Consider the following 25,373-nt stretch of genomic DNA (forward strand, 5'->3'; position numbering starts at 1 on the left):
TTTGGAGAAATTTAGTGAGTGCCTTGCTTCAAGAAAGTACCCAAATACTATGAATAGAAAAACATCACTTTAGTGAGCCATTGAAGGAAGTCTGAGGTAAACTTCCATACAGGTTCTTTGTCAGAGCCTAAAATTAAGAAACCATCTTTCATAGTTTGAGAAAAAGCTGCATAAATATTCCTCTCCATACCTTGTCACTGCAGCATATTCTACCATCCTTGCTGTTTTTCACATTGACCTACTCACAGACACAGTAACGAACTCATTAGCTACATTTTCATTTACTTCTCATGCCTTAGGAGGTGATAGGTCTGGTCCATTAACACAAGGTTCTTCTCTCTGCTGCAATTTGCATGTGTTTAAGAAAGAAAGGTTTAATGTTAATATTTCAGCTAACAAGATTTTACAATTTTAAAAACAATTGCGAAAAAAATAACCTCTGACACATCAAAGCAGGGATGTTTTCCACAAGAGAAGAATCCATAATGCACATAAAAAACTGAAGAGATGCTGGGGATGAAGAGCCTGAAAGATTTTGAAGCATTGCTACCGACCGTAGGAACAAGTATTGTCTGACATGGGGACCAGTCCTATCAGCTATTTGGTTTTTCTCATCTCTAGGCAACTTTTCTTTATATAATATATAATGTATTTCTTTATAATTTTTCTTTATTTTCTAATCCTGAGAGGCAAATCATATGTATAATTTGATTTTTATAAATGAAACAGTACAGAGGAATTTCACTTAGTAATTGTAGACTTTTTAACATGGTAGAAAAAAACAAGGTCTAGAATGTTTTGGTCATTTGTAAAGCAGAACAACATATATTCTCTGGAAAATGAAAAGTGAAAGGGTATATTCCCCCACTTTCAGCAAGAGAGAGAGAATGAGAAAAGGTATTAGGGTAGGTAAAACCCCAAAAACTACACACAAACCGAACATTTATTTTCAAGAACATTATTTGAGACTAGATATAAGAAAGACATTTTTTTATGATGAGTGAAACACTGGTACAGGTTGCCCAATGAGGTGGTGAGTGCCCCCTCCCTGGTAGCATTCAAGGTCAGGTTAGATGGGGCTTTGAGCAACCTGGTCTAGTGGAAGGTGCCCCTGTCCATGTCAGGAGAATTGGACTAGATGAGTACTAAAGATCCCTTTCAGTCCAAGCCATTTCATGATTCTACCATCACCTCACTTTTCTTAATGCATGGAGATTTCTCCATAGGCTTAGGTAACTCTACAGGAAGAAGGGGTAAACTTGCAGAAGTTAGCTGAAGAATTTATAGATATTCCTAAGAATGTTGTATACAGACAGATACTGCATGGCCTTAATAAAGGAATCAGCTCATTTAGCCGTATTAAATCTCAAAGCAAGACAGAATTTATTAAGTGTAAAACCATTTTCTTTCTAAACAAGGAGAGGAAATAAAGAGCTCTTTCTCTTTCCTCTAAAAGGCTTTTGAATTGTTTTCCTACTGTTGCAGAGTGTGAAAACTTCTGCACAGAGCATACCTAAGTGGGGCAGAAATATGACTGAGATTAACTATTTTTGCCTTTTGCAAACAATCTAGTGCAGTGCTCATGCCATCTAGTCACCAGTGTACAAAAGACAGCGTCACTTCTCAATACAGTTTTCTGTTCTTTGTACATGTCGCTCCAAAATAGTGGGGCCTGGTAATAAGCACAGCTCCTAGGAGCAACTGCAATATAAATAACAACAAAAGCATATACCTTATTGTACCTATAAGAGCCATAACCACATCCAGAGCTTCTCTTTAACTGGTATAGTTTTGCTTGCCTCTTTAAGTGAAGCTACGGCAATTTAAACTGTAAAATAACTTCTCAAAATTATAGCATCAGAAAATTTGATGGTCTGAAAGTACTTCAGCTTTTAATATAATATTTTTTAAATATTAGAAAGGATCTAAGCTTTTAAGAAAAACTAGGTAACAGCCATTTTCTTGTATTATACATTAAATGAATAATACTCCCAGAAAGTTAAAAATGCTTTTTTTTCTCCCGCTTACCCTCCTCAACTTTCTAGTTAGCATAATTCATGGAGAAACAATGGGGGTTTTGAAAAATAATGGTTTGAAAATAGATAAAACAAACTGATAAGGGTCAGGTTGAACACAAAACTTGTGTATTTATGTGATTGGATCCCTACACAAATCGCTTTATTGAAAAACAAACATTGGTAGGTTAAGGATCAGAATGGGTGGATATACTCACTGATTTCCCCCAGCTCCTCTCTGGCAGTTTTGTTTCACTGTTGCTGTTCTTGTTTATGTAGCATCTAATCCTTTCACCTGTCTCCTAATAACCATGACAGATATCACTGATATTATCTCCTACCCTATCTCAGTTGTCTTTAGGCTCTGAAACTTTTCATTTCTCATAATGTCACAAGTAAAAACAGAATTTGCCCCATGAATTTCAATGGTAGTTTAAAACACTTTTTTTTCTTTTTTTTTTTCTTTTACTGCTAGGGCTTCCAGGATTTTTGCTGTTTGATGTTGGGAAGTATGGACATGTAAAGAAAAGATCAAAGTACACTCCTGGTTAATAAAACTCAGCAAAAGTTACTGCACAAAATGCTGGTAAAATTAGACTTCATCAAAGAATCATGGAGGACTAAGGATCAAGGGGAAACATTAAAAATCACAGTAGAAATATTTTTTTAAAAGCAGAAGGAGGAAGAAAAGTTTGGTTTTACAAGGACAGGAGGGAAAAATGTTACACCTTATTATCTAATTTCTTATTTTTGTTTTCACACTGGCTTGCAGATAAAGTGTTGGAAGGCAGATTAGAAATTCCATAGGTTAATAACATCAGTAATGATCAATAAGCATATCCTCTGAGTGAAGGCACAAAATTTACATTTGATGTCATAATACTTCATAATTAAATTAGTTATAAAATATGGAAAAACTATAGTCTTGTTTTCAAGAACAAAGGCAACAAGAACTTTACAAAAGACAACCTTTAAGTATAAATATTTATTTAAAATATTTTATCTACTTTTTGTTTAGAAAAGGGAAGGAATGACTTTAAAGTAGCCCATTTTTTCCTTTGTAAGGAAAACAGGTTATCTATAAGAATGCAGCTCTGTGTTCCATATTACATTACTGGTACTTTTAATATCTCTAGCATTGTCCGTACCATCTGTTTCAAACATCAAGCATTCCTGTAACACAGATATTATTGACAAATTGAGAGTCATCATGGCTGGGCTTCGCAAATGAAGATTTGGGGAGGGCTCTACCCACGTTAGTTGCAAGCGCGTTGGTGGCTAACAAGGCCAATACAAGATAGGCACGTTCAGTTGCAAAAGGCACATCAGAAAGACTCCTCAGGTGGTATATTCTGCAAGGCACGATTCTCTCTGCATTGTCTTTTCTCCTCAAGGGTGATCCTGTGTGCTTTCTCAAAAGCATCAGCAGCGTTATAGATGGTGTGTCTCCAGGCCTCCCGATTGGAGGCCAGAGTAGACCAGTTATGTTGATCAATATGGCCAAGGCTGAGATGTTGTTTCAGGGAGTCCTTGTATCTTCTCTTCGGGGCTCCTCTCTTGTGGCAGCTGGTAGCAAGTTCACCATAAAGCAAGATCTTAGGGAGGCGGTGGTCCTTTCCAAAAGCTCTCTATGCCTTTGCTAACCTGTTGTGTATCTCTCCATCAATCTTACCATCCGAGGAGATGAGGCTACCAAGGTAATTAAACTGCTGGACTGATTATCCATACCATCTGTTTCAAACATCAAGCATTCCTGTAACAGAGATATTATTGACAAATTGAGAGCAACTATTTGAGAAATAACTCATTACAGAGGACCTCACAGCTAAGATTATGCCCTATCTGATAAATATGAAATTAAACTTGTAATAGTATAAATTATGGTCAGTTCCTTGTTCTTGCTATAAATGACCAATCTTTACCAAAGAACACTGTTAATATTTTCTTGTCAGGGAGTTTCACACATTAACTCTGCTATGTAAAGTGTGGTTCCTCCTATACATTTAAAAGGACACTTTTAATTTGAGTGTTTTGCATCAAAAATAAATGGTTACTTGGGTTAATCTTCCTATGCTCCAACAAATCCAGTCCTCTAAATAACTAAATATTTTTGTCTGTCTCTCTGCAATAAAACAGAATGCTACAAATAATTTTTGTCACCCTTCCATCTGGATAATCCAAGTAGGGCAGGGAGTTCAAGGTGAAAACATGACTGATTTTATAAAATTGTTCTATTTCACTACTGACCAACTGTGTTTCCTCCAGTTCTTCATGAGAACTGAACTCTACTGGCTTGGCTGTTACCAGGTGCTGAACAGTTGTTTCATTACACTTGTCCCAAAAGATGTTAATTTTTTCTCCAGAAAAGTAAGACACTGACACTGTGGAATAGATTGCATCCAACAGGTGAGAGCCTTATTAAACTTTCCCATAAGAAAAATAAAGAGATGTAGAGCAGTGTGGCCCTCCTCCGTAATGATCACACAGTTCTATTTAAATTGTCCAGTTGGGTCAGACTACAAAATTTGCATACAAGTGTAGGATGATGGCACTGAGCTTTCCCTGCAGAGTCCTGGAGCAAGGATTCCATGGCATTAAGCACCTAAGGGTCATCCTCTTCAGATGAGGAATGAGAAAACCACTGTCATTCACTTAGAATGAGTGAAATTTAAAGCCACACACAGTCCCTTCCTTGCCTTTCCAACTACATGTATGGGAGCTGAAAATAAATATGCCTTGTCCGGTGACAAATTCATTTTTTCTGACCCTGGAAAAAGCAACCATTTGGAGTCTAGAAACATGCCAGAAAACTAGTCTTCCCCTAGGAAAAGGAGAGCTGTAAGAACAAAGAAGGTATAAGGTAATGTTTCTGGTTACTTTTACCACGTCAAAGGGGTAAATGTTTCCTAAATTGTGATGGTTAGTTTAGATGGGCAGCAGCAGAGATGACTATGCTCATTCTTTCATTACATTTTGAATATGGATTTCAATTGCTGTTACTCAAACACAGAAAATAGGATGAGGAGGTTCTTTCAGACTATGCAAGGGAATCATCCAATGTGTGAATTTGTTGTTTTCAATAATGGAGATTTAACAAGTGAAAAGAAAATAATAAAACAATCATGATCCAACTCCCTAAAAATTCATAAAGCACCAACCACCTTTTAGGAGATATCACTGAGTTAAGGTCACTTTTCACTTTTGGTATCACTGTAGTGGATTCAAAGTATTATCAATAAAGTTAGCAGAGCTTCCCAGTCACAAGCTATGAAAACAAATTGCTTTCAAGCAATTGAATAACTTCCAATATCAGATTCTATGAGTAGAAATAAACAAACAGAGTTTTGTTCTGATTCCTGGGGAAGAATCGTGTTCAATGGACATTTGGCAATTTGGATTCCAGCCCCGTTTTCTTCCTGCTGTGCAGTCACAGGAAAAGTAGAGTATTTTTAACCAGTTACTCACTAGAAATATTTGAGAAACTGTGTTTTTGAATCCGATATCCTCTCAAGTAGCTAACTCAGATGGTATTTAAGTGATTAACTCAGATGGTATTTAATGTCATTCTGTATCTCACCAAATATTTTCTCATGAACTCTCTTGAGTTTTTACTTCCCTTCTTAACCATTTAATTAATTATTTCTTCATTTTTTTATGTGTTTCCATTTTGTTTGCTTCTTTTCAGTTTTTTAATATGCAATGCATTTCACACTCTCTTCCATTTCTTCCATATCCTTCCCTCCGTTTTTTGTCATATTATTTTCCTCCTTTTCCCTTCACTATTTCTCTTGCTTTTGTTGATGCTCCACTTCTTTCACTCTATCAATCTATTGATTGACAAGTTGATGTATTGATTGACAAGATGATGTATTGATTGACAAGATGATATGTTGATTTGAAAGGATTCTCTGAAATAATTTCAATACCACAGAAACATTCAGATATCCACAAGGCATGTTCATTTTCAACATATTATATTGTCATTGGAATACTGAAATTGCTGGAGTGCAGTGACAATACTCCATTTTGCTTCTTCAGAGAATGTAAGTTTGCTAAATAGGCACAAATTATGTATAGCAGAGTCATGCCCATCAAAATTGCAGTCTGTACTCTGCCCTGCTCAAATTAGAGTCTGCTGCCAGATTGTTTGAAAGAATATACAGGAAGGTACACAGCTGTGGCAGTCTCCAACTAAATGAATAATGCAATATCAACATCTGTACGATTTTTGAAATGCTAAACATTCAAATATGAAGCCTCTGCCGAGGACACAGATGGTAATATGTTGTTGTTCTTGCAATAGTTCCACCAGAAATGGACAGAGTTCCATAAACAGACTGGACTGTTAATGCCTGAAACAATCCTTTCATTTAGCAGCACTAGCTCTCAATGCATCACAGAATGATAAATGCTTGCTTTTTGGGTTGCATTTAATTCCAAGCTTTGTTATGCTAAAGGAATCTAGTAATGAATATGGACATCTTCAGACATGAACACAGATACCAACAGTTGACAGTACTCAGCAGGTGAATTTAAAGTGACAATCCAAGTTAAGGTAGAATAATTAACATAAATTTTCCATTCAATACAAAAAGAATAAGAGAGTCCTATGTTTACCTCAGGAAACCTCAAACAACTAAGCAAACTTTTCCTAGATGCCCAACAAAATTATTTCATAGGATTATGTGTATTTGTCTGCTTTTTAAAACACATCAGTATGCATTGCCCACTAAAAGAATAAAAAGAAATAAAACTTATCTCTGAATACAAGCAAATGTGTCTGTTCATCATCCAGGGTTTTTAGGACACTGGTGGAAGAGAGCATAATATCTTTTAATTTATTCTTCATCTTGCTTTTTTCCATCCATAAAAACTGTGTTCCAAAGGCATTCAGCAAATACAAAAAAAAAGCACTTTTGCTCAAATTAGAGTCTGTCCCTGGATTCAGAAATAAGCTAAAAGAACTAAGTGGAAAGTCAACATAAAGTCAACATAAAGTGTTGAGAGGCATAGGAGTTAAAAGGAGCTAATACAGAAAGCAATGACTATATAAAACAAGCCTCTGAGAGAAGGCATGAAATCACCAATCAGCTTGTCTGGACAGTTGCAGTCTGAACACTTGATCCCAGACACAATTTATCATCTTAGCTGGGATAGGCTCACCAGAAAAATCAAGGATTATTTCCTCTGTGCATTGACACAACTGAGACAAGTATATAATAAATGTTAAAAACTGCACCCAAACCGAAGAATATTTGAAAGATTAAAAGACAGGAAAAAAGGTCAAGATACTAAGTCAGAAATTCCAGGAAGCCTGTCAAGGCAAAGAAGGAAAAGAATGTATCATTTTCAACAAGGGATCTTGATTAACCCTATACATAATTCTATAAATTTCAATAACCCCCACTTCACAGTGTGCTTTAATTTTTAGGAAAAGATCAGAACTTCAGCCAAAAAAACCCCAAGAAATGGCATTTGCCTTTCGTCTTTTAATGCAGGAAACATGATATTCAGAGACAACTATTCACCTCTGCAAGGTTTGGAGTTCATAACCAGTAGGCTCTTTAAGCAACCAGCATCATTTCTCCTGCAAATGCTCTGTGGCAAAATCTGAAAGGGACAAGGGACAAACTTTGTGGTCTCATGCTTTTATCATGCCCAAACTACTTACCTTTTCCTCCACATCCTGGCAAGAAAGGAAGTTGTGCTTCTGCTTTTTACTTACAGAGCTACCAAGAAAATTAGATTTCTATTTTCTTTTTGGGTACTTCTTCCTAGGTTTGGGTCCTTCGAATGTTAATCATTGTCCAGCAGAGGGCTACCTCGGCTCTGGGCCTGGTGATGCTGCGTAGAGCCTGCAGACAACTCTGCCTTTATCCTTTCAGGAGAGAAGGAAATTTTCTATTCCTAAAATCACATTCTGAAAAAAACACATTAAATTGGTATTAGAAACACTTGGCTGGGGGAGCAGGAGGAAGGCAAGACAGAAAGAAACGTAAATAGGAGCAGGAGAAGCACTTCCTAAAGTCAACAAATCATGAAGGGGCCTGGAGTGGAAGACTCTGGGGGACCAGCAAATGGGCAGTAGTTCAGTGGTTTAATCACCTCATAATACCCCAGGGGGTGAAAAACTGTGCACAAAGTCCTCAACTATAGTTTTAAGAGTGAGAAAGTTGCTATAAAAAAGAGCCTTTCAGGTCATTTCCAGGAAAAAAAACATGTACTGTTCTTCCCACAAGAGAAAAAGAAGGATTCATAGTCAAAGAAGAGGCAGACTGTGAACTCTGGGGTCACAGAAGGTGTTGCAGACAAGATTAAGACTCAGTAAGAGTTCTCCTTAAGCACACAGGCAAAACTCAGGACCTCTGTGCTGCAAACTGAAGAACTTCTGCTACTGAAGTAGCAGATAGGGATAAAATGTCTATGGAAATAGCCATGGAATGCATGTCTATGGAAATAGACACAGACATGCAGTTTGTGTGTATAGCACTGGCCAAGAGTAAGAAAAAAAAGAAAAAAAGTTTTAGAAACTTAAAAAAAAGTAAGTTAGCTGTAGGATTCATATATTTCTACACAGAAAAAAAAAAGAAAAGAAAAAAAAGAAAAGAAAAAAAAAAGAAAAGAAAAAAATGTACACCTCGATGCACAGAACATCAGCATTTTGCACATGCAAGAATCTGAGCTTCAAACCAAACCACAGGGGGCTCAGTGACTTGCCCAAGGTCAAAATATAAAACCCATGTAAGGCTCTTTGATTGTGATTTGCTTTTTAATATAGAGAAAGCTCACATGCTGAGGGAACTGAAACACTTTGCAGGCAAACAAGTGCTCCATCTACCTAATTTACTATTCATATATACTTTAAAGAATCTGATCTCAGTAGATATTTGTTCACATCACAAAGCTACCACATACTTTGAAATAATCTGTTAGAGTTGGAAGACTCTGTAGAGGAAAGACCCAGAATCCCAGAACTGAAACAGAAGACGTGTTACAAAGCAGGATAAAAGGCTATGCTGACATGCATTCAGGAACCCAAGATAATGTTTCTATGCTCTGTGAAAAGCTTGAATCCAGGCTATCTCATGTTAATATTCATATGTAATGTGTTTATCAAAACCTTAGTAATGGCATTAATATGGTAATACAACCTCTGCGCTCCAGTGAAACTTTTACAATTGGTAAGGATTCTCATTTTTTTCCCCTTAGAAATCTTCCTAATTTCACCACATCTTCTTCTATTGCTGAATTGCTTAAGAAACTCCAGATACGTACTCAAGCACATTACTATAATAGCTATAAAATCTGCTATGATACACTCAGGCCAGTAAGAGTCTCACTGCTACAAAGCTTCCTGCAAATATCTGAGCTAAACACAGAAATGCCCTCAGATACTCTTATTTTTAGCTATATATAGTTAACTCCAGCTGAACAATCACTAGAACAAGATTCAAAATTATATATATTGTGAAATACTTTGCTCATGGTTAGTAACCTTGCTGCTAAGCAAGCACTGAAGCAGTGTCTTTCTGTAGTATGTGTCCTAACGTGTAGAGTTCATACATGTTATCTGTTTCCGAAGAACACAAAACTACAGGATGTTGCCTCTGATTTGTCTGTCAGTGTCTGTTTTCTGCTGTACATTTGCCACCCACATTAACTAAATAATACTTGAGAGTAGAGAATATAAGCACTTTTCCATGACATCTTAATGCTAAACAGTCTGTTAAGTTCTGACCAATGCAGAATGCCTTTAACTATACATACACACCTACCTACATATCTAAGTATATTTTTATTTCCATAAGAGAAGCACCATTGTAAATTAGGAAGTTGGTCTATAACAGGCACTGATACTACTGATTACCAATGCAAAGCCTCAGAACAAAGGATCTGTTTGGAAGATTATTATTTGTAGACCTAAGATCTTAGGAGTGTTTCAGTATGTTGAAGAACCTCGTAGAGTGAGAACAAAATGCCTTATGAAACTTTAAATTATGTAAAATACTGAGATGTATTATATGAGGCATTTTAAATAAGGGCAGAATAAAGGCTAAATACTTCTGAACTGTCTCAGAAAAATTAATCCTTCTTAATTCATGCACCATTACTAGACTCTGATATTAAAATGCCTCCTGCCTTTAGGCTGATGTGATTATAATTATTCACTTGTTTTAATTCATATTTTATGTACTGTATGTATTTTTATGCAGCACCAATTGTGGTGGCATCCAACAATTAAAAACAAGCATAAATTAATCTCTAATTTGCAGGCAAACATCTTCCATTAATGAAATAAAGGACTTTTACAATTCTTAATTAAAGTTCTGAATAAACCAATATATCTCATATAAATCTTATGAAATCTGAAGTTTTTGAGAGGACCTTTTTAACAACACTTTGGAGGTCATTTTATCCCTGTTGCAAAAATAAGAGCCTAAGCTTTCTTTCTACCTGACTACTACTGTGTGCCCCAGGACCAAGTAATATCCTCTCAGCACCATCTGAGTAGTAGTGTATTGGCTTCTAGCCTCCAAAGAGTTATGTTTCCTTTTTTAGCACTCACTCTCTGAATGACCCTGGGAACGAAAACTGGTATTTTATGTACAGTTTCTTTGTCTCACAGAGGTGCCACAGTGAGGGAGTCAGGGAGCCAGTGAGACTATTTCCCTATGTAGAAATTGTAATGTCTTTTCTATAAATGTTATTACAATCACTTTGGCAGGGTTCATCCTCAAACAGTGTCCTGGAACTTGGATCTAAAGGTACTGTTTTGAGTATAGATCCACAGAACAAATGAGAATTTGGGGCAAAACCCCCAGGTTTTTCTCGGGAATGGGATAACTAAGAACACCCTTCATAATTATTAGGCTTTTGCAGTTCCTGAATAAGAAACAGTGTGTGGTGATTACTGCCAGCAAACTTAGAATGTCACTACAACCAGCAGCCCAGCAGGCTTTTTCTTGTAGCCACATGCATGATGGCAGCTGAAAGAAGACTCTAGGATATATAAATCTCCCAAGATTTATATGTTACTCCCAGATGCAACACAGGAGGAACTCAAAAAAGAACATACAATGAATACGTTGAAGTGGAAAGTTTAAAATTCAGAGCTCATGGCAAACATGCCTTTAAGAAGAGAGAAAAATTTAGAAATACAGAGACATTTCTAACTGATGCAAGTTTCATAAAAATCTTCTTTCTTTAGACCTAATTTTGTACCATATCAGCCCCAAGTCATCCTTCTGATAAGAATATAAGAGATTGTGGCAAAAATCCAGCACCCAAATAGTTGGGTGCTAAACTGACAAGTGGTTGAAAATTAAAAATCAAAATTGACTTGGCACTGATCACCACTTTTTATGCCATGAGTAGCCACTTGCTGTACAGATAGAGACATCATTCTATTAATATTTGACTGGTGAAGATTGGATTATTGGTATTTAATGTGAATACTACCCATGAGTATGCTGCACTGCATAACCTGTACTACAAACTGAAGTCCTAGAATGTATTCATAACTTAGTTACAGTGGGAGTCTGAGACTAAAATAGAATTATATGTAATATTGTATAAGTATTAAGATTCAATTATACAGTAGAAAAGTACATGTATATGGTACTGATATTTTTGAAAAATAAGAGTAAAACGTATTTTTTAAAGTTCCTTATGGACTTAGACAAAGCTGCTCTGTCTTTAGATGTAGAATGGCATTTTTACCATCACCTTTTTTAGGTTAGGAATAGTCATATTGAAAAGACTGAGAGTACTACTCATCAACACTTAGATTTGAAAGACAGATGAGGAGGATATCTCTATTAAACTCCTTCTCAAAGGATCTAAGAACACATTTAAAATTTTAGAAATAGAGCTACTACTTGCAATCTAAATATAGATTTATCCTATATATCATGAAATATGTAGTCCCTATTCTAAATCATCAGTAGAAAATGTAATCAAAGATTTACCATCTTTCTCGGGATAACCAATTAGAATATTCTTGGTAATTAATTCCTACACTGCCTCTTGATTACTCCCCACAAAAATGCATATATGGGTATGCTTCTATAAAGATGAGTTGTTGTACATAAAGGACAAGTATATTCTTTTAATCGTAACCAGTCTAAAATTTATGGGCAAAAAAAAATTGTGCAATAAAGAGCCGTGTATTTCTCTCTCCAGTGAAATTCTGTATCTCTCTGCCTCATCAAAAAGGAACTATCATGTGTAGCAGAAGACTCTTGGAAATTAAATAAATCGTGTCATGCAGAGGAAATAAAATCAAGCAGTTCCATAGCACAATTTAGTGAAATGATGATAAAGGCAGATTTTACAGTACTTTCATCTGTCATATACTTGTCATATGTTCATTTTAGTATATGTGCCAATATGAATTATATGATACTCTATAAATCTGCTTTTTTCTTTAAAAGTTACAGAAAAAACCTGTGCTTCTACTGATTTGAATTTGAAGGGGACATGTGCATATGTACTCATACATCCAGTGCTAAAAGACAAAGGTTATATTGCAAACTTAAACATTCAAATACTGATAAATGCCAGAAATATTTCCATTTGGAATTCTTGACTATAAAACAGTGTTTAATTCCATTTTCACTTTATTAACTAGAATCTCTTAAAACCTTACTTGCTGTTATCTTAGCCCATTGTCCTGATAAACTAAGTTCTCTAGGTCCCAGACCTGGTTTATCTGATCTAAGATACCCTGTCCAATTAATTCTCATGCATTTTGCAGCAGGATTTATTAGCTGAAGCATAATGACACACTGTATGCAATGCCTAGCCAAATTAGAAATCAGGCACAAAACCTCGTACCTCATTCCAAAAAGTTGTATGGGCACATGCTTCATTTCCCAAATTCTTGCTTCTACCTTGGTTCCCACTCCCCAGCTCTCCCATACTTCTATTTTCTAAGCACATCTAGCTATTCTTCCATTTCCATCTATGTGAGGAAGCATTCCTCTCCTTTCCCCTTTCAGCCAGAAAGAGACAATATCTTCACTGCAAAACCTGAAGCATGTGAAGACTAGAAGTCTTCAGGGAACAGTGATGCTGGAAAATATAAAGTCTCTTCTTAGCTCCATGAACCTGGGCAAACTCGAATAAATTTTCAATAGACAACAAAGGACAGAGCCCTGATGGAGCAGCCCCTCTCTGCCAAACTTAGTGACATTTATGTGACAGTTATAGTTCATAATTATTTTAAATTCAGACTAGGAAATATTTTTCTATGCTAATTGAGTGAATACTTTCAAAATTTTCCCAAGTTGTTCACCTCAAACAATTACATCTAGGCAAAATTTGAAACATAAAAAAATAAATGTCAAGGAACACAAATAGATACTTCTCCTTAACTAACTCTGAAGTGGACCTTGAAAATCTTCACACACAAAAGGAAATCTAGCATGTTCTTCTACATTCTGCAGCTTTTAATTTTCATATGAAGTGAACAATCATTATCCAAATCTGAGGGCACATGTGCTGGGGATGGGCATGCTGCCTAGATTTCTGCATGGTGCTATTTTATGGAGACATCAAATACCCCAAAGGAAAAAAGGCATCAAACAGTTGTTGCAACTCTGTCAATGGAAGAACAGCAACATCACAGAAAATTTTAGTGATCTGTATTTATCTTTATTTTATCCTTGTACTAAGGCAAGTGGACTTTATAAAAGAGGTCTCAAAGCTAAGGTCATGCAGGGAGCAAAAAAGCAAGTGTTCAAATACTGTTCTGTGCTTGGAATATGCCAAGTTGGAAGGGATCCACAAAGGTCATCAAGTCCAATTGGACCTGCACAGGACCATTCCCAAGAATCACACCATGGGCCTGAGAGTGTAGTCCAAATGCTTCCTGAACTCTCTCAGGCCTGGTGCTGTGACCACTTTCCTGGGGAGCCTTTTAAGTGCCCAACCACCCTCTGGGTGAAGAAACTTTTTCTAATATCCAACCTAAACCTTCCCTGACACAACTTCAGGCCATTCCTTCAGGTCCTGTCACTGGTCATGAGAGTGAAGAGATCTGTAACCTGCCCCTCTGCTTCCCCTTGTGAGGATGTTGAAGAGCACAACAAGGTCTCCCCTCAGTCTTCTCTTCTCCAGCTGAACAAAATGACCTCAACTGCTTCTTATACAGCTTCCCCTCAAGGCCTTTCAATATCTTCATTGCCCTCCTTCAGACGCTAACATGCTCAGAGATGTTAATGCAGAGAGCAAATCCAAACAATTTTCTGAAAATTTCTGTCATTTTTACAGATATTAGGGAAGTTTCTATAAAAGGGAAAGACCATCTTGAAAGCCGTCAAACTTCTAAAGTTCTGATATGGCTGAAAAAAGGTCAATCTTCTGTCTGCTATAAAGAAAAAGCCCACCAAAACCACTTGCTGCTAGGAAATTGAATCAAAAGTTACCAAAGATACACCATCATTGAAAGCAGTAAAATTTGATCTCGAGAAAAAAATGTTTTCTTTGCTTAGTTTTTAAGAACATGTAATAGCCTAAAAGCAAGACTGGTGATACTTCTCTCTGAAAGCTTTCCCAAGCTTTTATTTTCTTGTCCAGCAAAATAATGAAAAATCAAATTCTTGAATGTTTTGTTTTGTTTTGTTTTATTAAATGGCAATGTAAACAGAAATCAGGGTGACTACAAGTGCTGCAGTTCAATCTCAGACAGTACCTTTATAGTACCTGAAGCACCTGGAAATTTACTACAAGGCACCAAACTTCAGAAATAAATATCATCAACAGCTTTTGCACCTCTAGCACGAAGGAATTATGCCCAAATAGTAGAGTTCACTTTGACAGGAAAAAGAAATTACTTAAACTTTGTATAAGATAGAGGAATTAACTATGACAGACATTAGCAGCTATCTAGATAGATGGTTGCTTCCTTCCATCTTACCTACTAAACGTTTTGATCTCTCTTTCTCTCTCTCTCTCTCATAAAAACACACCAGAAATTCCTATACACAATGGTGATGTGAAGAACTTGAATACAGCGTGTGGAACATAGCTGGAGTGAAACACTTAGAGTGTTGAATAGGTCACATTAAAAACAAATAACATTTATCAGTAGAAAATAATCACTTAAGACTGATAAATGTATTCAAAAAATGTAAATAAGTAAAGCTTTGCTCTTAAATATTAATATTATTTTCTTCATAATCCATGCCTATAACACAAAATGTAGCTTTTGTTGGCTCTCATTGAAAATTTGGGTGTTGGAGGATGTTATATACTGCCATTTTAAGTACAAAGAAGTTGCAGGGGGAGTGGCAGGGGAGAACCACTTTTTCAGTACAAGAATACGTATGAGACTCCACTGTTTTTCCTGGATTCTATCTTAATTTCATGCATAATGAGCTCAATAGAAGGCTATAATTTCATTTCAGTGGTCAAGGAATCAGACCACAGATATAATTCCTGCAGTGAACTTCACACGGAATTTCAGTGGAGGAAACTTTCACAGGTTAATGTTAGATGTTGTTCTGGAAGTTGGTTGGGGACAAGTACTCACGCAGCAATGTGGTAACGTTTTCCCCATGGAAGGAAAAAACTGCATATTATCACTTAAATGATGAACTTGATATCTCCAGCAGCATAAGGCGCAAGAAATCCAAAGTAACATTTCCATCTTCTGTGCTAATGTTATCAGGATTTCTAGATGGTTCTTTTTTATTTTACCTTTAAATGAAGCAGGTACAAGATGCAGTGTTTAGTCTTATACCTGGGACTTGATCTTGTAAAAAGATGGAAGCTGTGAACCGAAGTAGAGCCAAAGAGTTCAGAACGCATTCATGTTGTAAGCTTTTACATAGAAGGCTTTTAATATCTCAAATAATCAATTTTCTAGTTTCTGTTCTGCAGGAGTCACTGCTAGAAAATTATGAAGGCTGTTAAATATGACTAGGCATTTTTTTAAAGACTTAATAATGTGGTTCTCTTCACAAGAGTTACTGACTAGAATTTGGTTATATCAGGTTTATGAGACATTACCGACTCCAGCAGAGGGGGTCGGATGGGAACCCTTGTGAACAAGTCCTGTACAGACGCAGAGACAAGTTTCTTTCCTTTATAATGTTGTATATCCTGTGTTCATCAAGTCTTAAGTGTTTTTCATTCTTTCATGGAAACTCAGTACACAACATCTAAGTGAAGGAAAGTAAACTTCAGTGAAGCATAGGTTAAAGTTCCTCCTTTCTGACTGCTGATAGCTCTCATGCAAGAGGTGGTAAACACTGTCTAGAGGCTAAAATTGCAAACCTGGACCACCTACGAGAAGTATCATTGAGTCTCAAATAAGCCCTGCATGTTTTTGGAGGTAAGTTCTGTGTAGTGATCAGGCAGCATTAATACTTTCATGAATCTTTAAACTTTCTTCTGGGAAAAGAAAACTTAGAATTGTGGTTTGGGCTCCACAGTATGCCCAGGATTTTAATATAAAAAAACAGCACTTGTTTTTTTCCTATTATGGCTTACCTGTTGGCAGATTTTCTGCTTAGAGAGCCTACCAACTGGGTTTATACCAACAGAAACAGAAACAGTCGGATTTAGTCTGTGATTAACAGAATAAATTGCCCTTCCTATAGATAAAAAGTCTGCATTTTATCAGAAGGGATAGGTCACAGAAAAGTGATGACACAGCCAGGTTCTCATACTTGAATACACTGAGGAAGTGACCCTTTTGGAGGAGGAGTCCACCCTGCCAGCTGTGGATGATGGACAGAGCCTCCAGCACCAACACTCCGCAGAGGTTGCTCTACGCCATCTGAGGAGTAAGTCTCCTCAGCTTTGGGCTCCTGCCCCAATTCCTGCTTCTCCGGGCTCTCATTCCCATAAATCTAGTCTCCAAAAACATAATTGATCTAGATGTTTCCTTCACTTTCTTGTGACAAATCTGCAGTACAATCCTCAAAAGAAATCCAGCTGTAAACTCTGTATGACAATGGGATTGCATTCTCTGTAAAAAAATTAATGTCATATTCTTCATACAGTAAACCACAATTAGCCTTGCATTTCACTGTCACAAACTTTGCTATCCTGATGATCATTATCCAGTTGGGATCTGTATCAGCTGTAGGTTCGTTCTGATCTCATTTGTTCCATTTGGTTACTGTAATCACAAATTGCCTTGTTTCATGGAGCAGAAATTTACTTCACCAGATAATGATCTCGATAGGAGCCATGTGCAAGGCTGATAAGAGAGCCTGGAAAGCAATGATTTCTTTCCACCAAGTACCTGGGAATCTTGGAAAGATGCACTGCCTTACGTAGATTAGGCACCTTCATCCAGGCAGTGAGATTACTGCTGCTTCCTTCCCTCTTCTATGTATCTCATTACGTAGGCCATAGATTTTAAAATTTAGGGAGAGCTGATAAATACACTAGAGCTGTAGGCACTAATTCTACTTTTTATTGAAGATTGAGAGCAAATCCTTAGCATAAACTGTTTCTTGTCTGCCTCAGCTTAGCTGTAGCTATTCATAAATATATACCCATTGCTAGTGCTGGTGTCTCTCTCATGCCCACAACAGTTGATCTGGGCTGTATTTAAATCAACAACCCAATTTCTCTGTGATATATGAGTGATGAACTCCTGTGAAAATCTCATCCATATTACATTGTATATCACATCCATACATGCAGCTGCTACAGTTGACATCTCAAACTTTAAACAAGGTTTACCTTAGGTGATACCTTCCCCTTCTCATTTTACCAAAAAACCCAGCACAAAAGCACAAAAGCCCCAAACCCCCAAACACATATTCAGGGCTGACCTTTGGTGACAGATTCTGATTTGTGGGACATTGTCAATCATAAGAAAACATTTCTCTAGTTACTACAAGCTCTAATGCTCATTAAAGACATGAGCCAACTCCCATGGAAGCCACTGGGATTCTTTCACTTGTCTTCCTTGTGGTTCAGATCAGGACCTGAAACACTCATATTTCTAAAAATCACTCTTGTTTCCAGTGAAGGCCTTCTGTCATTTCTATATGAAGTGTTTATAAGAAGATATTGAACTGTACTTCTCAATGACTCAGTAAATAACTCATGTCATGCTCAGTGTTCTTGGTTGGTAATTAAAGATTTAAGACATTCAACAAAAATGTCATTGCTTAATTAAAACCAATAAAAATCTTTCCAAATAAAAATATTTGCCTGTTGCCACTCAGACTTTGTTCTAGGTGTACTATAGATTTTTTCCAGCTAATCTTACTTAAAGCAAGCAGGAAGTTATTTTTCCCTATAAAAAAATCATATTGCCTCAATCTTCACACTGTTAAGAGTTTTAATGTGTATTTATTCTTCAAACATGTGGTCCCATATGCATTATTTAACTTCATTAGAAATAATGGACAAATCGATACTCACTGTACATCCATACTGCTTGTGTTTCTTTGTTGGAATTGTGGAGCTATAGTCTGGTTATTATCCGAAAGCATTATAGACTCTGTTGGCCTCTACAGCTGGCTCTCAGGTCCCTCTGCAGCAGTTTCTTGGTCTATAAAGCAGATGTATACTCTTAATACCTTCAAAACAGAAAAAAAAAAGAAATCCCTCCTCCATATACCTCCCCACCCCCAATGCCATTGGTTTGATGAATTACACTGACTATTTAGTTATCCTTGCAGAAGACACTGTTTTGTTGCATGCTGAACAACCACATGAACAGTGAAGCAAAAGAGAATGCCAAGAAGGAAAGAGAAAGATAGAATCCACACATATTGTCCCAATGATAAATATGAAGCAGGATCCTGTTATGATCCAAGTTCAAAGGAACTAGCTGATGTCTTTGAGACCCTCAAACGATATATTCTGGGGTATTGGAAAAGAGAATGATTTGGAAGCCTAGTCTAGATAACTTAATAGAATAAAGGTCACATTAACGCTAATTTATAAGCTTGAAAATCTATTACTTTGCTTTCTAATTCCTGGTTTTGGAGATGTGGACACAAAATTAAATAGAAAAAAATGTGTTTAAAAGCAACTTCTCAAGTAAATATTTATATATTTATTTATTGCCTGTATGAACAGTATTTAGGCCTATACTGAGGTAAGAAGCAGCAAGGGAAAATGTCAATTTTAGAAAATAAAGCTTTATAAAATCACCTCAGTGAACCAAAATATTTTCACAGAACAGATTGTTCATAATATAGCTTTTTTCACCAATTTTAAATCATAAAATATTCCTCTAGCCTAGTTCTGCCTAGTTCTGTTTGAGCTAGCTCTAGCACTGACACAGTATAAATATTCCAGTAAAATACTTAGTTCAGCTTTCCTGAATCCAAGTCAGAGGCTTTCTCACTGTTTAAATATCCTTGATTTCTTTTTCTCCAGTACTTTTATTTTCATGTTCAAAGAAGTTTAAGTAATTAGTAGGTTACCCTTTTTCTTCTGCATAACTCTGATGGCAAACTCAATCGTATTGTAAATTCTTAGGTGTTCTGTATTCTATATTTTAATTTTAGCTAATAAAAGATGAAAGGATTATTAGTACCAAGTACTTTGGCTGACCCTAGAACACTGTATTTCCCTTTCCACTTTAAATGGTGGTATGTACATTTTTATGAACTTGTTTTTACTTCTTAACATCCTAATTTCCTCATAGGCATCATGTTTTTGATATCTTTAGGGAGTCTTTGATCTGTCTTGCACCTTAAAATATTTGATCTTTTTTTATTTGATGTAATCATTTTTGTTGGGTTCTTTTGATGTCTCCATTGTATGCTTTCCTGTATCTCTCTATTTTTGCTTTCAAAGAGCCCTCTTTGTTCAGAGGCAGACATTCTTCCCCAATGCTGTTTTCCTGGCATGTTCATCTATAAAAAATATGCATCCTTTGTTTTTAATTTGAGTGGCTCTTATACTATGCCAATTCCTAATACTTACTTTCATTCTATGACATTCACAATTGCTAAACACAATGAAAATGTGTCCTCCTGTACTTTGTGTTTCTCAAGATCACCATTATTCTAATAAAAGTTAAATAAAGAATAGTCTCTTAGAATAGTAGAGCAAGAACTTGAAATGTTCATAAAATATCTCTTTTTTTATACTGTGATATTGACTAGCTGATATGTAGCTACTTGAGTCTTTTATGTTTTGCCAGTTTTTTTCTGCCTCTTAAAATTTAACTCAGAACTATGCAGAGTACTTCAGCTTTAAGAATCTGAGTGAAAATACGATGCAGAGTACTGATGGCAGAAAGTTGGCCAACCAACTTCTCTGCAAACTGCATGCTCAAAATTCAGTGGCATGATACTTCTCTACCAGAATTTTAATTATAGATTGTGGTATATAACCTTTCAGGAACAGTATGATTCCCTGATTACCTTGTCTTCTATAGTTTGTAACCATTCTGATAGTTACTAGGATCATTTCTAGGATCTGAAGTCAAGGGTGGCTTTTTGATTTGGTCTTTAGTTGGTTAGTTGGTTTGGTTGGTTGACTGGTTGGTGGGAGCTTTTTCTTTTTTCGCAGTACATCAAAAAAGTCTTCCAGTCTAAAACCATAGAAAATTACATGGAAAATTCAAACAAACAGCCCAGAAGTTGTCTATGCCTAGAAGTTCATTGTAGAGATGATTGTGGTCATTTAAATGCAGGCCTTACTCTAATGTAATATAGCATCATTACTTTTATGAGATCTATGGATGACATTCTTCTGTGACACTAGCATTTAGCTAGAGGAAAGAAATCCCCAGCTCATTTATTCACATAGCATTAAGATGTGTTGTTATGAGCAGCTCAAAAGGGATTTAGGACAACACAGGATCTATACTCATTCACTGCTCATAATACACCAGAACTATTTTCATTCTTACTGAAAGTCCTGTAACAGAGGTAACCATATAGTTTCTTGAGATTTGATTAAGTGTCTCCCTATAGTTGATCAGAGCTCCTGGAATCAAATGACTGGATGAGAATGTCAGCTTTCACATGAAAGAAATTGAATGTTTTTATCCTCCATGATTGTCAACAACTGCTAACAAATAAAACACCCTATCCTAATAAATGGAAACTAAAGTAACACATAACATGAATTAAAAATTTTAGATGTGTGCATTTTCAAAAAAATTGCACATTTGGGAGACAGCGAAGAAGTGATTTATGGCAATAAATTCTGCCAGGATGCAAAAACCCTCCACTTTCATCTCACCTTTTGAAGTGGTGCTGCAAGTCAAGGTTGATGCATATTCTTCATGGTTTACACTGTGGAAGTTCAGCTTCCAGTACCTGTCATCCATAGTTCCCCAATGGATCACGACGCAACACAGACATCCTCCTTTCCCCAGGCAAAACCAGAATTTTCATAAGAGTGGTCACACTCAGATTTTGTACCCTAAAAAGAGAAAATATGTTTCTTTTGTGGCATTTTTTGGTGACAATAAATAAAGTAAATAAATTAAAATTGAGGGCTATTTTGAGTAAACTATTTGTGCACCTGTCAGTTTGACAGTCATATAACCTCTCCCCCGTATCTTTTTCAATATTAGTTTTATCATAAAAGAAATAATAAAACAGACATTAGAATTCTATACCTTGCCAAAAATAAGTGAAGCTGGTATAAAGACTTCAACAATATCTTTACATGCTTTCCTTCCATATCAAAAATAATCTTGACATTCTGTATGTCAGCCAGCCAACACTGGCTGACATAATTTCAAGGTCATTATTGCCATTTTAAAAGTACAATCTCTAAAATAAATAATATGACTGGAGTTGTGCTGTACTTTTGCATTTGGCAAAAATAGAGAGTTTCAACGTTTAATTATTTGTATGACTATCTCAGCATTATTTTCTTACATAATATTGAGAAAGATTAACTACTGTGTTAGTGCTGATTTTAAGAAAAATGTCATTTTGGAAAAGCTGAAGAGAGGGGAGTAACATCAAGATGAAGTTACCAACAAAGAAATTGTTCTTTCAATGAAGTAAGCCCCACAGACATTGTAGTGTAATTTTTTGTTAATGAATGCATTAGCAGAACTTTAACACAGAAGAAACCTCTGAATTTTAGACTGTCCCAGATCTTTGTTCAAACTGGGTATGACAAAAGCATTTTATATTGATTATATATTTCATCTGCACAGTTGGATGCACTAATGATAGATTCTGAGTTTATTTTCACACTAACTCAGAAACAGTAATTAAAATAATTAAAATTCTTTGCACAGCATAAAAATTCAACAGTGTAATGTTATTTGCAGATTCATCATGAAGACCTCAATGACATGATGGGGGTTTTACATGTACATGGCTGCTAAGATCAAAGGCTTGAGGCAGCAAGAACTTATGCAGCGAGCATCGGACCAACAGAATATTGTTTCCCTCCCTTCTTGCTCATGTATCCAAGAGTTGAGTGGGAAAGATGAGCTAAAGGGGTTTCCATTAGGTCTTTTCCACTGCCATCAAGCACAGAGCAGCCTGAGCTCTCTCTGCAAGGCAGCCTCTAGCCCCACGCATGCACTAATTTAGCTTTAGCAAGAGGCTTATGTTCTGCAGACCTGAAGGTTATACAGGTTACTTGCCAAGAGCCCAAGGGTCACATCCAATTTGCATATAAACCATAGACATTTGTTGGAAGTGCATATAACCATGTTTGGCATGTAGATGGAAAATAATGTATGGTAGTTCGAGTTCATTAGCAGCACCAGTCAGCAGCTCTGTCCCCATCCCTCCGATACAGGGAGAGGGCAGCTGGAGCACACATTATATGACTCAGCAGGTCTCATCTGGCCCTTGGGCTGCACATTATATGCCCCCACTCTACTGTTTGATGTGCTGAACAATCTCAGATTTCCAACTAGGGATGTAAACTGATAATGAGATTGCTTTAATGCTCTAAATCTCAGTGGCATTATCAGAAAGGCCATTTTCTGGCTTTTGCAGTTGCCTGAAAGGGAAAGGGAAATAAACACTAGAGGTGAAAACAGAATTGTTGTGTAAGTTACAAGACAAACAGGAGCTGCTGATTCAGGAGACACTGTAAACTGGCTGCAATCAAGTACCAATTTTGTTTTCTTCTGATACATGTCACATCAAGTACTTATTTAAAATGCTGTTCAGGTGGACAGGCTCAAAGAAAGCAGCATCACATTTCCACCAGAGACTTGAGAACAGCAGATAAACAGTGTGAATGCCTTGTAAACATTCAAATAGCACAGTATGCCATATGATATTTTTGTGTACAATCACAGTATACCAAGAGATCTGCTTCACATCAGCCACAAAACCAATTATCTGCTCAATGCAACATTAAACCATCCACTGTCACTTCTGTTTCCAGGTGTTACAATAGTCCATAATTGTTTCTCTAATTCTCACCCAACACTTGGGCTATAGCATAATTTCTAGTTGTCAGGCATCACATAAGTCTATTTTAAATTTTGCCAAAGTGTAGTCTTGAGAAACTACAAACAGCAGGGGCCAAATTTTAATAAGTATCTCTGCTTCCATCACTTCAGCAACATGATTCCCACTGTTGTAATAACAGGGGGTCTTTAACATACCTTCAGGGACACACAGTTAAAGCCAAGAAAAATGTCACAATTATTAACTGACTACAAAGAAAGAAACTAAGGAAACTATTTTAGCATTGCTAGAAAAGTTACTATCTTAATTAGAGCATTAGAACATTGTTATATGTCTCTCTTCAGTAGCAAGTGGTAGTGACATCTGTATTTATACTGAGGTAAACAGACAAGACACTGACGTTTATTAAAATTAGTAATGTATTCTCTTGCAGTATCCTTGAACTCCCAAGACCTGTCTGTACTGTAGCTGACACCACTGCATGTCCTCTCTATCCTCTTCCCCAGACCACACCTGTGACATGTGGGGGCATGTCACAAGCCCCTTTCTTATGTGAGATATACACCCCTATCCAGTGACATCCAGCAAGGCACTGGCACTTTATCCTTTCACTTGTTCTGTCCTGAGCTGTTTTCCATCTTTGGCTAGTGCCAGATATGTCCAGCTGAGCTAAACCACCTAATTACAAACACATGCAACACTTTTGTCAGGCTTTGACTGGCAGTAATGAGGGTAATCTTCAGTTTCCAGAAACTCCTAACAAACAGTTGTAAGCCACCGACCAAAAATCCAGGAAAATTAAATTAAACTGCTTGTGAGCTCAGTGGGTGCAGCTGCATCACTAATTTAGTCTTTTGTAGGGTTTCTTTCAAGAGAGAGGCTGTCTTGTGTCCATACCTAGTGTCCCCTGACACTCCTTACGCACAACACTACCCACTCCAAGACCTTTCCCTCCTGATGGAAACAAGAAACATAGAGCACCCAGCTCCCCAAGCATGCTCAGTAAATCTCAGAAAGGAAACCAGTGTGAAATTCATACTGAGAAAGCAAAGTGTGGACACAGATTTAAGGGCCATAACAACTGAAACAAAATCTAACCCCGCAACTCTTAGTAAACCAGGTGCACTGAGTGAACTCTGCTTCTCCCTATTCCTCACAGAATGAATGAAATTACTAGAGAAAGCTGTATTGAAGGGGGAGAATAAAGTAGAAATAGGAAGTTGTGGTAGTTTTATTCTAGGCCTTCCTTGGTGACCAGTTTGTAACCAAGGAAGTGGCCATATTACCCAGTATTCCCTATGATTTTTACATAAGCCAGGGGTATAAAGAAGAAGGGAGGAGAGGCTTTTGCTCTCTTCCCTTCTGGTGGCTCTGGAGGTGCAGGTTCCCTGCTGTCAATTCTGCCATATGGGGTAGTGGGGCCTGGTAGGCCTTGTGAGACCTTGGGAGGCAGAGGGTGCCGGTGGTCATCCAGCACGATTTCTGTTGTCCCAAGGAGAGTAGTAAGATATTCTTTTGCTAATTCTTTAGTTTGCTAGATCCTGAGTTTCTCATTGCGTGTATATCTATTTTGTTTTGGTTTTTTTCTCCCTCCCCCTTTCCCTTTTCCTTATGGAATTGTATATAGAATTTCAACTGTATATAATATATGCAAATACATTTATTTTCATATAGTTTGGCTAGTCTGGATTTTTCATAGTTTTTTTCTTAGCTCTTTGTTTTGTGTTGGGTCTGGGTACTTGGCGGGGAACCAACTAAAACTTAGGCAGAACTTAAACAGAGTAATAGATTCTTTCTCATTTTTGTTAGTAGCTCTATAAAGAACAAAACTAATAGTTGTATCATGAAGTGGGGAACAATATGTAGCTCAGGGAGAAAAAATACAGTCATCTGAGTGAATCGACTAAATGTGCCTCAGACTGAGTGGCTACTCTAATCCAGTGCAAAAGCTTGCAGCAATTTGGGAAGGAAACACGGAAAAATTGGAGTTCTCTGAGCACCTGTGCAATTTAATCTTCACTAA

The 25,373-nt window shown here is 36.8% G+C and overlaps 1 long non-coding RNA gene across 1 annotated transcript in view; it reads right to left on the reverse strand.

Annotated features, from left to right (window-relative positions):
• The window catches only part of LOC113956076, a 28,998-nt gene extending 4,273 nt beyond the window's left edge, over nucleotides 1–24,725 (reverse strand). Inside the window, exons 1-5 of the long non-coding RNA XR_003530741.1 lie at nucleotides 24,525–24,725; nucleotides 21,195–21,377; nucleotides 18,408–18,537; nucleotides 7,544–7,625; nucleotides 191–342 (exon numbers count right to left, since the gene is read on the reverse strand). This is a non-coding gene — a long non-coding RNA (uncharacterized LOC113956076). The remainder of the gene's footprint in view (nucleotides 1–190; nucleotides 343–7,543; nucleotides 7,626–18,407; nucleotides 18,538–21,194; nucleotides 21,378–24,524) is intronic.
• Nucleotides 24,726–25,373: the final 648 nt, after the last annotated feature.

Source organism: Corapipo altera, unplaced genomic scaffold, assembly GCF_003945725.1.
Source record: "Corapipo altera isolate COAL_440 unplaced genomic scaffold, ASM394572v1 212, whole genome shotgun sequence".
Taxonomy (NCBI): Eukaryota; Metazoa; Chordata; class Aves; order Passeriformes; family Pipridae; genus Corapipo; species Corapipo altera.